Here is a 15,830-nt window from a genome sequence, read left to right as displayed (position 1 = left end):
ATTCTTTATATTAATTTCATATTGAATTGGTTATCATTTGCTTGCTTTTCTAGATATAATCTAGGTCTTGTCAATAAATGATGCTCTCTTTATAAAATCCTAAGGGAGAGGCCTCCTCTGTGTACACAGAAGAACTGTGAAGACCATGTGTGGATGGATGATATGAGAGCATTAGCCACTATGTACTGGTGGAATAGAGAGGAAGTTATGTGGAATAGAGGGCTTCAGACAGAGAGACAGGTGACAATCTTACACAGAGGCAAAGTCTGTGATATCCACCTTAGAGTCTGCATCTCCAATTCCGAGCATAGGAAGTGTGGAATGATCTCAACCCTATACTGGGGGAACATACATGTATCCATGGGACCTGGCCATGGACTGAACAGGGGAGAATAAGGGGGAGAAAAGTTCTCAGATATCTGGCTTGATCAGAGAGATGTGTGCAATTGTCACTTACTGTGAAAGAGAACTGAAGGCAAGCTTTGAAGAAAGTTCCTGATATGGCTTTGGAAATATAGATAACATGGGAGTTCCTAAGTAGAGATGCTGAGGTGCCAGTTGGAAATCAATGGAAGATGATTAATTTCATAACATGCAACTATGCATCATGGGATCTGATAGGAAAAAAATATTCAGAAGACAAAAATCATAACACTGGGACAAACAGTATGAGTGTTTTCAAATGCCTATCAGCTCTCATCTCACAGAGCTCCTTTGGGCTTGTCAACATGCCCGCCATTGTCCTCGCTCCAGACCCCATGTTGCCTTAGACTCTTCTCATGGCTCTTCCTTGCTTACCTGGAAGCATTTCTCAAAGTTGTGAATTTACTGGACAATTGAGGTGAGCTTTTTATTTCCTTGCAGAATGGAAGTATTCTGAATCTTATTATAAACTCAAATTCTATCCTTCTTCCACAAAGAGAGGAGAGAGGAAGGAGGGAGAGGGAGAGGGAGGGGGAGGGAGAGGGAGGGAGAGGGAAGGGAGAGAGGGGGAGGGAGGGGGAGGGAGAGGGAAGGGGAGAGGGGGGAGAGAGAGAGAGAGAGAGAGAGAGAGAGAGAGAACTTGTATACAGGATACATACAGGAGGTACAAAAGCTATGGCTGTGATTGAAGATGTCTAAGAAACCAGTATTGTAGGAAAGTTTCATGTCAAGTTTATCGCCAACCACCTTCAACTCTGATCATTCAAACATTCTGGTCATTGCCTAGTAAGGCTGAATTCTCCCACTGTCTTACAGCAGTTCATGTCACATGCTATAAATAGCTCTCTATCTGTATTTTTTTAAAAATTATCCAGAGAAGGTGGCATATTTCAGCACTTCAGAGGCTGAGGCGAGAGACTTGCAAGCTTGAGGTCAGCCTGAGCTCAAGGGCAGCTAGACTACACAGTGAGTCCTTGTTTCACAACAAGAAGGAGATTGCTCAGTGTGTAGCTTTTTCTGGGCAAACACGATGACCAGAGTTCAGATCCTCACCATCCACTTAAAGGCTGAGTGTGGCTACAAACACCTATGAAATAAACTCTTGAAAGCAGATTCAGGCAAATACTAGGGTCAAACTTATAGCCATTGTAGCCCATCAACAAACTCCACATTTAGTCAGAGACTGTCATAAAAAACCAAGTACAGAGACATAGAAGACATTCACCATTTGATTCTGGCCCCCACGTGTAGATTCATGGTACACACATCTACACACATATATACATAACACACACACACACAAGTATCAAACAGCCTTGCATTTTTACAAGATACTTCTTAAAATAAGTTTTCAATTTTAGTGAAGATAAGGCAGCAGGTAGAGGTTGCTAATATTTTCAAAAGAGGGATTTAGATATAGGCACACATAAAAATCCTATTCCATGCAATATAACTGCTAACAAATTGAAAAGCCAGCTTCCAAAAATAAATGTATCTCTTTCCTCTTTGCTGAAATGGTCCTTTTAAAACCAGAGACAGAGAGCATGGATAATCTGAAAATTAGATAATCCATTATAGTACAATCACGAAATGAGTGTATAAGCAAATACTGAGGATTTTATACATCATTACCCATCAAAGCTCTTATTCTTTGAGCTTTTAAGTATATGAGCTCTCTTCTAAACACACACTCCCAGGAAGGTACAGACTCCCATGAGGATCCGGTAAATACTTCTAACAGAAGCATAGAGTGAAGGTTACAGGAAACTTATTTCTATGACTGAGAGAGAGAGCAGTTGTAAAGGGTGCCTTAGTGGTCAGCGCTACACACAGCAAGCTGCTGCCTTGCCTTCACTTATTACTGTATTTAGGCTTTAGAACTTGGTCTGTGATGTAGCTCTCAGTATACCAATCTACATTTGTATTTATCTGTCACATGATTGGTTTTATCTGAAGAACTTTGGCAGACTGTAGGTTATTTCTTAGTAGTATTCAAATATGGAAGGAGCTTAGACCTTTTTAATAGGCTCTTGGATATTTTGGACAAACCTGCCTGTCCTATTTTATCCTCAGGTTCAGTCATGTTTACCCTCAAATATTTGTGCAGCTGAGTTAGCCTCTTATGTCCCCAGCCTGTCCATATGATAACTGGTTGGTGTTGACTTTAATATTACAAAACTGTGGGGTTGGCAGTGGCTGAGTTGGTAGAATGATTCACACACCAGTATGAGGACTTGAGCTTGACTCCCAGCTCAAGTCAAGCTGTGTTAAGAAGAAGCAGGGTACATCAGCATGCACTGGTAACTTTAACACTGGGGAGGTAGAGAATCAACGAGGCTTGACAGCCAGCTAGTTTAACTGCTTCAGTGGGTCCTGGCTTCAGTGTGAGATCCTTCTTAGAAAAGCAAGATAGAAATTCGGAAAGATACCTGGCATAAGACATAAAGAAGGAGAGAGAAGAGAGATGTATATATATATATACAGAGAGAGAGAGAGAGAGAGAGAGACAGAGACAGAGACAGAGAGACAGAGAGACAGAGAGACAGAGAGAGACAGAGACAGAGAGACAGAGAGACAGAGAGAGAGACAGAGAGAGACAGAGAACACAATAATGATTTTAGGATTTCAATATTACTGGGTTATAGCCAGAGCATCATTCTTTGCTCAAATTATGTTAGGAAGTCTGGAATTATCTTTGTATTTATTTCCAGCCCATTTTCCCCATGTTGCCTTAACTAAAAAACAAGTAGAAACATTGGTATTTTATTCAAAAACATTATAACAATGAGATATAGAGAGACTGACAGGCAGATGATAGATAGATAGATAGATAGATAGATAGATAGATAGATAGATTAGATTAGATTAGATTAGATTAGATTAGATTAGATAGACAGATAGATAAACTTTTTCCTTGTCTTCCACTCTCTAAACTTTTAGGTTTCTGGCACCCTTGCCCTTAGGAATCCTATGAACAAACATTTTATTTCAAGCTTTGGGAAATTCCAAACCCATAGGAGGAATCCTATGCCATCAGTATATCAGAGGGAGGGGTTTATATTGACTGGCTGGCTAGTTTTATATCGACTTGACCCAAGTGAGTCTCTTGTGCTGAAATATGAACTTGGCACTGTAAGAGTCACCCAGGTAGTACTGGTTTTCATGGCATGAAGGAGTCAATATTTTGGAGGTACCAGTACCATGGGAGGACCACCAAGAACAGCAGCAGCAGCGGTGTGGAGCCAGTTGGAGCCTAGAAGAGAAGCCATGTTTTCTGCAGAGGGTGGAGCTGGAGAGGTGACCTAAACTTTTTGGAGGAACACAGAGGGTTATGAGGGGATCTCAGATGTTGGATACTGAGTTAGTTACAGTTAGAGTTTGGTTTGGATTAGTTCAGAATGCGTCTGTGCTCGGGTTCTTTCAACTTGAAGTAAGAAAGCATTTAACTTATTTTTTGTTTTGTTTTTGTTTTATATGAGCTCACAGTTGAGAGACACTAGATTTTAAGACTTTAGACTTTTTTAAATGAGACTGGATATTTTAAAGAAAGTGAAATTTTAAGTGTTTGAACTTTGAAAGGCTGTGGGACTTCTTAGGTTTGTAAAATATTTTATATTGTCATTTCAATATTAATGTTTGATATTTAGGGTGAAGAAAAACAAGGAAAGGTTATGGTTTAATAGTGAGATATTTGTGTGTTAAGTTGGCAAGGATTCATCTGTACTGCCTAGTTTTACTTGACACAAACTTGAATCATTTGAGAAGAGCCTTGTACTGGCTGGTTTTGTGTGCCAACTTGACACAAGCGGGAGTTATCACAGAGAAAGGAGCCTCCCTTGAGGAAATGCTTCCATGAGATCCAGCTGTAAGGCATTTTCTCAATTAGTGATCAAGGATGGGCGGGCCCATTGTGGATGATGCCATCCTTAGATTGGTAGTTCTGGGTTCTACCAGAAAGTAAACCAAGCAAGCCAGGGGAAGCAAGCCAGTAAGTAACATTCTTCCATGGCCTCTGCATCAACTCCTGCTTCCTTACCTGCTTGAGTTCCAGTCATGACTTCCTTTGGTGATGAACAGCAATGTAGAAATTTAAATGGAATAAACCCTTTCCTCCCCTACTTACTTCTCTGTCATGATGTTTTGTTCAGGAATAGAAACCCTGACTAAGACAAGCCTCTATTGAGAAAATAACTCCATTAAGTTAGGTAAGCCTGTAGGGCATTTTACTTTCCTTAATTAGTGATTGATATGGGAGGGCCCAGTTGGGTAAAACGGAATATTGAGGACAGCTAAAATGAAAGGCCATTTGAGGGGTCATATGGAACCCTACTACAGTAGAAGATTTTTAAGATATGTGCATATATTGAAGAAATCAAAATGGAATCATCAAGTAATAAGAAAGACAAAGCTACAACTGGACATCTCTTGCCACCAAATGAAGCTTGGGTTACATATAATTCAGTCATTGGTCAAAAGGGTTCTGTGTTGGCTAGTTTTATGACAACTTGACCCAAGCTAGAATCAGTCTGAGAGGAGGGAGTCACAATTCAGAAAATACCTCTATAAAGTTTAGCTATAGGCAAGCTGTCATGGCATATCCATATTTAGTGAATGATGAGGATGGGTCCAGTTCACTGTGGGTAGAGCCATCCCTGAGCTGGTAGTCATGGGTTCTATGAGAAAGCAGACTAAGTCACGGGAAGAAAGACTGTAAGCAGCACCCCTCCATGGCCTCTGCATCAGCTCCTGCCTTCAGGTTCCTGCCCTGTTTGAGTTCCTGTCCTGACTTCCTTTAGTGATAGACTATGCATGTGGAAGCAGAAGCCAGATAAAGCCTTTTCTCCCAACTTGCTTTTGATTGTGGTGTTTCATCACAGCAATAGTAACTCAAGCTAAATCAAGGGCATGCTTCTGTTCATTTCTTATGTGAAAAAAAATGCTGTTTCTATTACAGTGTTCATCCCTAAGACCATAGGCCATGAACCTTTCCTTATGCACCTGTGGTGGTTTGTATATACTTAACCCGGGGAGTGGCACTGTTAGAAGGTGTGGCCCTGTTGGAGTAGGTATATCACTGTGGGTGTGAGCTTTAAGACCTTCATCTTAACTGCCTGGAAGCCAGTATTCTGCTAGCAGCCTTCAGATGAAGATGTAGAACTCTCAGCTCCAGCTGTACCATGCCTACCTGTATGCTGCCATGTTCCTGCCTTAATGATAATAGACTGAACCTCTGAACCTGTAAGCCAGCCCCAATTAAATGTTGTCCTTATGAGAGCTGCCTTCGTCGTGGTGTCTGTTCACAGCAGTAAAACCCTAAGACATACAGTTGATCTTCCAGCCTGTGGCTGGATTTCATTAATCCAGCCATTCTTCCCCATGGTCCATTTCTTAACACAATGTAAAGTATCTTCAAAAAATACTATTATTTTATTCAGTGTGTGTGTGTGTGTGTGTGAGAGAGAGAGAGAGAGAGAGAGAAAGACAGAGACAGAGACAGAGACAGAGACAGAGACAGAGACAGAGACAGACAGACAGACACACACACACACACACAGAGAGAGAGAGAGAGAGAGAGAGAGAGAGAGAGAGAGAGAGAGAGACATAATCTGAAAGAATTGTTTTCTTCTTCCATATCAGGGTCCTGGGCGGGGGGTAAATTGATGTTGTCCAGGTTAACAGCAAGCACATTTATCCTCTGAGTCCCCTTGCCAGTCCATGAGTTGTTTTTAAATATTTTATATTTATTTTAGCATAATTGTTTCTTCTAGTAAAGCCTAAAACACTGAACCACTGCAATTGTATTCAGTTGTAGGGGACAAAATCCCCTACACAGAAACTTAAATATCACAAGATTACACAGCTCAGACAGCATGAAATCTGAGGTAAATAGCTCATGTGTGAGTTGTGCCACAGCGTTGAAATCAGACCACGGGCAGACCACGGGGCTTTAAAACGTTCTTCTCCATTGTCCTCATGTTTTGACTTGTCTCTGCATGGAATCAAGATGACTTCCATGCCTCCAAACACTGAGTACTTACAACGCACAGAAAATGAGAAAGAATGCAAGGAAAAGACATATCATTTAGCAAGCAAAGGGTTTCCTTCTTTAGTTCATAGGGGACATCTGTCATAAGGTTTCCTCAGAAACTGGCCAAGGCTGTGGTTTCTGTCTCCTCCTTAATACAGCATGCTCTGGGAGATGACTGTGTCAATCTTTGAGGCTGCTCAGTAGAAGGAGGTGAAGTGAAGAGAACCATGAGTTGCTCTTTACTAACCAGCCGGGGCATGTTCAACGGTGAGTGGCTCTGATCCTTCCCAGGACTGACCTCTTCTTCAGCTATGCGGAGACCCAGGCAAGCCTCTGAGATCACATTAATACCTGTTAATTAAATCTTTAGCCAAGGGCAATCCAAGTACTCCATTCCTGTCTGGAGGAAATATGCTCTAATCCCCCAAATTATATCATCCCAGTATACTTCCTACTTGCTGACCTGGTTTGGTTTATGTTTGAGCTAAAAGGACTCTGAATGACATAAGCAAGTTTTATTAACTGCCTTGTGGAGACAGTATGTAGAGGTGGCCAGTGTTTGCTCAGTCACCCCATGGGGCTCAGCCTTGAACTGTCCTGGCCAGAAATCTCTGACTGAAGTGCTAGTCTGGGAGATCCTCAGCTCTTGGTACTCATAGTTACCTCAGCTCCTGCACACTGGAATGTTAGTCTTTTATCCCTCGGATCCCATCTCAGAAAGTCCCCTTCCTCATGAGATAATCAGATCTTGTGAGCTTTGGGTCTTGCTATCAAGAACCCTGGCTGATCCTTAGCCAAAGCCAGTCCTCTGCTGTACACTGTGCTGTCTGCCTGCTTTCTCTTGGGCCCAAGCTTGTCCTTTACGGAAATAGGAGGAAGATGTACTTAGGAAGGGAGGCAAAGCTGCCTTTGAGTCAGTCATATGATTCCTAAGAAAGGCAGCCATCTCTCTCCATCTCCCTAGAGCTGGTTTCTTAGAATTGTGAACAAGAAGTGGCTGTTTCTTCTCTGAAAGCCCCAGATCCTTTGGGGAGGCATGACAGAGACTTCATTTCCTATCTTCACAGATACTTGAGTATGTAATTGAGAGCAAATTGGCCAGATGTTACCCCAAACTTGGCCCTTTCAGGCTGAAAAGTCCTTGTCTGCAATGGCTTGGAGCCAGGCATGTTTCCAAGTTCCCAAATTTAAGTGTTTTCCTGCTACCACATAAACATCTGTGATCACTCATACTTGCAGCAGCTCTTTGGTCTGCTTTTCAGACCCATTTCACAGGCAAGGAAGGCAAGGTTCAGAGATAGTAACATAACTTACAAGAGTAAGAATTATGGGCAATTGACATGTTAACCACAGAGACTCAATTAATTTGAATTGATTTATTAGCATACATTAATTATGCATAAGGACAGTTTCATTATAATATTTTATCTATGTATATGGCGTCACCATTTTCTCCCCTCCCCTATTATCCTCCTACCCCTCTCCCACTTCCGCTGGTCCTTAGCCTCTTCCAACACTAGTTTTAAAAACAAACTCTTTTGGACTATTTTAATGTGCATAATGAGATATCTTCAGGAAGAGATTCAAGTTTATACATCAAAATCTTTAAGTTTTGTAAATGCCTGGGCAGCCTGAATGCAATTCATGTGAATTTTTACTGCATCTGCATTTATGACTTCAGCCTATCCCAAAAAGCCAGATGTGCTGTATTTCTGGTATCATACTGGCACTCAGAAGATTTCATATTTTAGAGTTTTAGAGTATATTACTGTACAGTGTATTACTTATTTTGGCATCCAAAACAACTGCCATAGCTGAAAATTATTTATTATTATTCTATGTATGTGCCCCTCCCTTTGTGGCAGAAAGGATACTCCATACTCCATAAAACATTAATTTCTCATAAGCAATGTAAGGATACATTTAGTAGATAAGATTTTAAACAGACTGCATAGTTTATTTTCGTTTTCCCTACAATGAGATATCCAATAAGTACAAGCCCTCAATATGGTTGGAATACACTGTGACTTACAAATTGTATGTACATATGTGTGTGTGTGTATGTGTGTGTGCATACATGCAATCTGTGTGCACATGTATATGCAGTGTGTACCCATACGGAGGACAGAGTGGATCGAGGGCATCCTTCTCCAATGGTCTCTGCCTTGTAGGTTTGAGACATGTCTTACTAACCTGGAAATTTGCATTTAGATGAGGCTTCCTGTCCAGTGAGCTCTTAGGATTTCCCTATCTCAATGCCTATGTCTCATTTCTCAGTGCTAAAGCTATAGGCATATGCAGCTAGCCTGTCTTTTACATGGTTGCTAGGGATTTGAATTCAGATCTCCAAGCTTACAGAGCAAATACTATTACCCATGAAAACACCTTCCCATCCTCTTGCTCTATGAACATCCACTATATAAACTGTTTCTGGATTTATTGGTGGTCCCTAAAAGTAGCTCTAAAACTCACAAAATAGATTTGCTATTCCAATGTTTTTTTTACATGACTTGATATTCTGTCCTCCTGGGCCATAATTCTTTGGGATTTTTGAACACCCAATACAGTAGTATTTTCCCTCTGTGAATCTTGTAGCATGTTTATAAATTGTGAACATTTTGATGATTGTGTTCCAAGAGCTGTTCATTAAAAGTCACTTGACAGCTAAGAAGCAAAAGTTATTTTCTTCCAGAAAGCTGGAGTTTAGCCAAAGCTAACCTTTTAGGCTGAAAACTGTAGTAATACCTTCTATCTAGAAGCTCACACCATTGTCCTGCCCATTAAGAGATGGGACTGCTCAACTTTCCTATGTAGGGAGACAGAGTGTACCAGGAGAGCACATGAGTACTGATAACAAGCAATTCTACCTCCATGTTCCTGTGTGACACAGACACAGCACTTTGGTTTTAGAGCTGGGGCCTCTTTACCCATCTGCTGAGAGCTGTGTGGGCTGGATGAGAAATAGTTTTATTTTAAAGCAACCCTTCAGTAACTCTTGGGCACAGAATGGTGTCTCTGACAGTTCCCCCTTTTCTTACTATCTGGTGAAAAACAAACTCTACAGTAGTGTCACTCGATTCAACAGTGTGGTTTTATTGTGGAGAGGCTTTGGTGTCAAAAACAAAGAAAACAAAATACAGGGTTACCAAACAAAATTCCAATCCTCCCCTGTAAGCAGAGTCATCACATCTGTGTTTGATATCATAATTAAGGCCTTCCATTAAAAAATGTAAAGTAGTTGCTTCAATAGAATAAAGCATTTCTAGGAGGAGTGAAGAAAAATGTGCGGTTGCATGAAAACAGTGACATATTATTCAATTGTTTGTGTAAAGACCACAATCCACTGCTTGTCATACCATGCAGTGCTTGGGCCTGCTTTCCCTCTCTCTTCTTGCTCCTTGTCTCTCCCCCTCCCATTCCCCCATCTCCCTCCTCTGTTGGTTTTTGCTGTATTTTAAGCAAGCAGAGGTTTGGAGGATTCTAGCAATATTCCTAAGAGGAAAGATACTCTCTTGAGTGACGATCTGCCTCTGCAATAAAGCTCTTACCTGTCGCTTTAATCTATGGTGGATCTAACCAACCTGCATATAGGCTCCTGTGCTGACCTTAGACAGAACACAGGTACCACTCATGGCTCTTATACAGTGCTTTGAGCCTCAGACATTTTTCATTGGGGTTGTTCAGGTGGTCTCACATGTGCCACTAGGGTCAGATCTTGGGTCAAAATGTTTTGTGGTTTATTACTGTCTTTCTGTTTTCTTCTTCTGATAACCAAAGGAAAAGAGCCCCTCAGAAGTCTTCATTCCTCTCAGTATAACTGCCTTTGCTACCCACTCTTTGCTGCCCAGAACATTGTGTTCTGACTTTACCAGAACACATTATATGTATAGTATGCATTGTCTGTATTCCTACTATACTCTGATATTGAAAAAGGCAGAACATGACTATGTGTTTCATCATTGTCTTTTCTCCTCCTCTTCCTCCTCCTCTGCCTCCTTCTCCTCCTGTTCCTCCTTGAGAAGACATCATTATATGGCCTTAGGTGGTCTGGGAGTCACTGTAGATTCAGATATCATTCAAGTTATGAGAAGCCTCATGTCTCTGTCTCTTAATCATTGGTTTTACAGGTGTTCACCCCCATGCCTGGCCCCTTCTACTGCTATCTTCTTGGCCTATGGGAAGATAATTACTGTAGCATAAGTGCTTCTCACATGTATCCCTAGCATTTTCTCTCAGTCTTTGAATATTTTAATGTCTAGACTTCCAAAGACTGGATGCGGAGGGGGGTGGGTGCAGATCAGGAGGGGAAAGGGCATAAGTGGTGGCAGAAGCAATTGGAAGAGGTGAAGGCTAGTGAACCTAGAGTGTCTGGCTTGGAACAATGGAGATGGGTCATGAGTTCTTTATTAACTGGCTGTGCTGGGAACCATGTTTTGTCTCTTCAGAAGGAACCCCACTGAGGGTTGAGAGATATTTTCAGTTGGTCCTTATGTTCATAGTGACTCCAGACACAATGAAGCCAGTGAATTTTTCATTACCTACCTGGGTGCCTCTCAATAGGTTGATTTAGAACCTTAATTAAATTGGCTCCACTTTGCAAAGGAGTCGCCAGAGACAACATACTTTGGCTTACAGGGGACCTTAGTGGTCTATCTGCAAGTTAAACTATTGACTTTCTCTGGAAGAGGCTGCATTCTCAATTTCTCAGTTTACCCATTTATAAAATAGTATATCTACAGTTAAGTTGTGCAAATCTGATTCACTGTTGGCAGAATACTCATAAAAACTTCTGACAGATTCATTTAAAAAATGAATAACATTTCACTGATTTGATTGCAATTTAGCAGATACATACTTAACACTTCAATTATATTAATCAAAATGAAGTTTTTTTTCATATGACAGCTTCAAGCCAACAGTCTAAGTCTTCAAACCTATTTCACCCGCTTCATGAGAGCATCAGGCGTGACAAATGCTTAGTTGTAATACGAAGCCAGAGAACTCGGTTCAGTGGCATTTGTTTTGTTTAACAGCACAGGCATCCCCTACAATTGGGTGAACATTATAGATTTGTTCATGAAGAATGATTCTCTTGCTCACCTTTGCCAACCTTCTCCCTCCGTGTATACTTACTAGACACACTTACCTGGTTAACTTACTTAGAAGTTTCTCAAGGCCAATGACAGTGCTAAGACTTTAAAGTCCATTCCTTCACTAGAATCAAATCTGTAAGGTCATTGCACTACTGTGGTTCTTCAGTGCTTACATCCAGTCCGCCATTAATCCTTGTCTCCCCACACCTACCTTTGAACAAAGTGGCCATCAGTCCTGCCTCACATGTATTTCACTTCCTTACAACAAAACCTTCCTACTGTCTCCAAGGCAATTGTGACAGCCTCTTAGCTGCTTTTCCTTGTTCCATGTTTATTTTACTTGATGGTTTTCTGAATTTTGTGTGTGTGTGTGTGTGTGTGTGTGTGTGTCTGGGGGAGTTAAATAAAAGATTCTAGAATGAAGGTTTTATCATCCAGTTTTTTAGGCTGGCAAATCACATTGTCCCATGGGCATGGTTCTAATCTCTTAGCTAGCTGGCTAAGACAGACAACCTCTCAATCACACTAGACTTTCACTCTTACTCAGCGCTGTCATTCTCCTTCCAAATGTGTGAGAGATCTTGTGCACCTTCTTTTTCCTCATTTTTCCTTCCTTCCACCATTATGGCTACATGTCATGTCTTTCAGAAGGCTTCTGCCATTTACCACCCACAGAGCCACATTAGGAAATGTCAGCCAGACAGTCCCCAACACAGGTGTGTGCTGTTGTCCACACTCGCCAGAGTATGTGGAAGGCGAGTAGTGATAACATGAGTCTCCGTCTGTACATTTTTCCACAGACCCAGACCCCAGACTTATTCCCCCTGTATCCTTAGTGCCTTTCTGAATAAATGGTGAAACAAATAGGATTTACTATTCAGGAAGGGTAGGGTAATACATAAAGCAATTATTTAATTACTATGACATTTTTAGGATTTCAAGTTCTTGCATAAGTTGAAGAAGAGCTATCTTGTAACATTGAACTATCTTTTTACCTTTAATGGGCATTCAGGATAGACCACCCCTTGTTAGGATAATTCGAGGATAGAATAGTATTTCCCACTCTACAGTGTTTTGGATCTAGGAGCATCCCACATTGGAGGGTTCTATAACCACTTGTGTTTAGCATTAAGAGCAGCACTGAGAAAGCAGCCAGGAAAGATGACCTGCACGAGGTGCTCTTCCTTCCCTAGTCCTCCGTGGGCCACCCCTTCATCACAGCTCTTCACTACTCTTCAGGCCTATTTGCCTTCTTGTCTCATGCCCAGACCTGAACACACCTATCCCTTCAAGAGATTCTCAGTCTTTCTCCTCAGGCTTCCAGCAACCCTACACAGGAGCAGTTCCATATCCTAAATCTGGGCAGCCAATAAGGCACAAGATGGACATTAAATATGGCAAATCTTGGCCTGGGCACATAGCTCGGGGTCAAAAGAACCCTTGCTTGGAATGCAGAAGATCCTGGATTGAGTCTTCCAAACCACAATAAAGATTCACCTGAGACACAGCATATCCTGAATGCAACGCTTCCTCTACTTTGTCGCTGTGTATGTGAATGGGGCTTAGGTATCTAGGCAGAGCCTGAGTGTCCTTCCCTTGTCTCATATGCTATACAAAATTCATTTAAGGCCCCCTTGACACTATCTCTTTAGCACATTATTTCCTTTCTGTCTTATTATGTCAATGGCTATAACTGGCAATTTTTGGCTATATCTAGCTTCTGGCTATGCCAAGTTTAAGCTGAGATGTGAATGTGTTCAGGTGGGCATAAGTGATCCAATTTGCAGTTAGGTCATCTGCTGCTTCATCTAGATTTTCCCTCATTCACTCTCACCTTCTCTCTTTTAGAGGCCTGACCATCTCTGCTCAGCAACAGAATGATTGGATTTGCTCCTACTTAAAAGCCATCAAAGGCCTCCTACTGTTCTGAACAGATGGTCTCAATGATCCATTCTGTACATCTGGATTATCTGGGCAGCTAGAGAAAATCACCACTCTCTTATCAATTTCCTCCCACTCTCAAGTGTAGAACAAAAGGCTCTATATTATCACATGTTTCAAAGTCATCCTAATTTTCAGTCAGGACTCACAGAATTTAGTCTAACCTATTAAAAAGAAACTTACAATTGCAAACTATTACAGTCAAAATTTTAAGTGTTCTCTCAAAGACATATGCTAAAGGATTTGGGGCCAGCCTGTGGCACTACTGGGACCTATGGAACCTTTAGAAGGTGGGTGATAGTGGAGAGGAGTTAAATTGAAATTTTGAAGTTCAAAAAAAATGGGGTGACCTTTTGAAGGGGATTTAAGATGCTACCCACTCTGTTTCTCTCTCTGTCTCTCTGTCTCTCTGTCTCTCTCTGTGTCTCTCTGTCTCTGTCTCTCTCATTCTCTCTCTCTCTCTCTCTTTTTGCTTCTCAGTCACCTTGGAGTGAGCAGTTTCTCTACTGACTATACCAAGACACAGTCCCATGTGTCACTGTAGACCTCAATCAATAGAACCAATTGACATGGACTGAGACCTCTATATAAATCTCTATATAATACCAACTAAAAGATGCTCCAACATAAAATAAGGACACATGCTCCACTATGTTTATAGCAGCCTTATTTATAATAGCCAGAAGTGGAAAGAACCCAGATGTCCTTCAACAGAGGACTGGATACAGAAAATGTGGCACATTTACACAATGGAGTACTACTCAGTTATTAAAAACAGTGACTTAATAAAATTCTTAGACAAATGGATGGAACTAGAAAATATCCTGAGTGAGGTAACCCAAGCACAAAAGAACACACATGGTATGCACTATTGATAAGTAGATATTAGTCCAAAAGCTTGGAATAACCAAGATATAATTTACAGATCACATGAAGCTCAAGAAGAAGGAAGACCAAAGTGTGGATGATTTAGTCCTTCTTAGAAGTGGGAACAAAATACTCATGGGAGCAAATATGAAGACGGAGTGTGGAGCAGAGACTGAAGCAAAGGCCAGAGATTGTACCACCTGGGGATCCATCCCATATACAGTCACCAAACCAACACACTATTGTGGATGCCAAGACGTACTTGCTCACAGGAGCCTGATATGGCTGTCTCCTGAGAGGTTCTGCAAGAGCCTGACAAATGCAGAGGTGGACGCTCATAGCCAACCATTATACTGAGCACTGGGTCCCCAATGGAGGAGTTAGAAAAAGAACTGAAGAAGATGAATGGGTTTGCAACCCCATAGGAAGAACAACAATATCAACCAACCAGACTGCCCCCAGAGCTCCCAGGGACTCAAGCAACCACAGAGTACACATGGAAGGACCCATGGCTCCAGCCACATATGTAGCAGAGGATGGACTTTTCGGGCATCAATGGGAGAAGAGGTCCTTGGTCCTGTGACGGGAATACAAAGGTGGGGAGGCGGGAGTGGGTGGGTGGGTGGGAGGAGGAGCATCCTCATGGAAGCAGTGGGAGGGGGTGATAGGATAGGTTAAACCTTTGAAATGTAAATAAAGAAACTATCCAATAAAAAAGAAACTAAAGAACAATAAAAAATTTAAAGACAAGCTGAGAATAATATGTTAATATTAATGATAATAATAATAATAAAGAGTCAAAATAAACATTTCGAACTTGCAACTTGTCTGTTACAGGCATTTTATCACAGTGACAGGGAGACGACATGCTGACCTGAAGGATAGTGAGTGAGAAGCATGTCTGTATGTGTCCTCTAGTTTCTGCTCAGGTCATTGCACACTGACTTCCCTATGGCCCCCTCAAACATGAAGGTTTGAGATCTTTACAACCATTGCTGCTTCTGCTGCCTTTCTCCTAGGCTGCCTCTTCTTTTCACTTTCTTGTCAAACATATATATGTTTAATAAAGCCCAGTGAGCCTGTCCTGAAGTATCTCGTTCCTCTGCTGAACGACACACACAATCCCTTGGTTTTCCATGGAGGGGGCACACCCGACAGCCCATCGTCTCAGGCTCCTCAGACTTTCCTGTGCACACAAATGCCGAGTTGTTGAGAGCAGACTGAGGTTAGTTAGAGGAAGGACTGACTTTGTGTGGTCTTAACAAGCTCCTAGGTGAATCACACATTGATTACAAGGCTTTAGAGCACTTAACTTGCTTTTCTGTTTGTTGTAGGTTGATTCCTATCGATGTGATAAACATCAAAAACAAAAGCAACTTGGGGAGGAAAGCTTTCATTTCCTGTTACAAATTAAGGTTCATCCCCGAGGGAAGCCAAGGCAGGATCTTGAAACAGAAACCACAGAGGGCGGAGGTTTA

Source organism: Mus caroli, unplaced genomic scaffold, assembly GCF_978045245.1.
Source record: "Mus caroli unplaced genomic scaffold, Mus_caroli_1 scaffold_19, whole genome shotgun sequence".
Lineage (NCBI taxonomy): Eukaryota > Metazoa > Chordata > Mammalia > Rodentia > Muridae > Mus > Mus caroli.
Note: the sequence above shows the minus strand (reverse complement) of the source record.